Source organism: Nanorana parkeri, unplaced genomic scaffold (assembly GCF_000935625.1).
Source record: "Nanorana parkeri isolate BGI_ZX_2015 unplaced genomic scaffold, ASM93562v1 scaffold228, whole genome shotgun sequence".
Taxonomy (NCBI): domain Eukaryota; kingdom Metazoa; phylum Chordata; class Amphibia; order Anura; family Dicroglossidae; genus Nanorana; species Nanorana parkeri.
The window spans coordinates 13,338-14,692 of NW_017306496.1; positions in this window are offsets into that span (position 1 = coordinate 13,338).

Sequence of the window (1,355 nt, forward strand, 5' to 3'; positions counted from 1 at the left end):
CGCCCGCGTAGCATGACATGTAATTGTCACACAGGCTTCACTGGATAACGTGAGGCAGTGCGTACAGGTGCCTCAAACATGCCCAGGGGAGTCAGACATCCGGAAAGAAAGACTGAGGCTGACTGACACGAGGAGTCGAGGACTGTTCTGGGATTGATTGAGGCAGGTAAGAGCTGGCCAAAGTTTATGCTTAAGTTACTCTCACAACTTGCGGTTCTCAACCTGGGGGGTCGATTGGCGATTTGGCAGGGGTCGCCTAGCGGCTCCCGGGCACACCCGGGAGAGAAGCACTTTCTCTGCTCTTTTTTGTTCTTTTTTCTGACATCGGGCCCGCCGTCAGTCAGAAAAAAAACAAAAAATATATTTTCTCCCAGAAAGGTTTAGTCGGCTCGATGGAGCAGATTAAACCTTTCTCTGCTGTTTTTCTGACATCGGCCTGCAGTCAGTCAGAACAAAAAAAAAACCACCATAGGAATGCATAGCTAGATTCCTATTGGCTATTTCACTTTGCAATAGCCTATAGCAAACTAGCTATTACACCCGCCCACTGCTGCTGTCAACCAGCAGAGGGGGACCTGCAGTTCTCCATCAGGTCCCCATCTAGTGAATGACAGCAGCAGAGGGCGGGTGCAAGAGCTAGTTTGCTATTGGCTATTGCAAAGTGAAATAACCAATAGGAATGTCGCAATGCAGAATAACAGCAGCTATAGAGGAATACAGCGAATCACAGCAATCGTACATTATACTATAATGTACGATTGCTGGGATTTGTAGTCCTCTGTAGCTGCTGGTATTCTGCATTGCGCTGTATATAATTTATTATTGCTGGGATTTGTAGTCCTCTATAGCTGGTGCCATTCTGCACTGCGCTGTATACTGATTATACGGCGCCATGCAGAATACCACTGACCAGTTATAGAGGAATACAACAAATGCCAGCAATAATACATTATACAGCGGCACAATGCAGAATACCACCAGCTATAGAGAAACAACAAATCCCAGCAATAATACATTAAACACCCGGTATAATGTACTATTGCTGGGATTTGTTGTTCCTCTACAGCTGGTGGTATTCTGCAGTGTGCCGCTGTATAATACATTGGTATTCTGCATGGTATTCTGCATTGTATAATACAGCAGCACAATGCAGAATACCACCGACCAGATATATATCTGGTATGTATGTGTATATATAAAATCTCTGGTCGGTGGTATTCTGCATTGTGCCGCTGTATTATACAATGCAGAATACCATGCACAATACAATGCAGAATACCAATGTATTATACAGTGGCACAATGCAGAATACCACCAGCTATAGAGGAACAACAAATCCCAGCAATAGTACATTA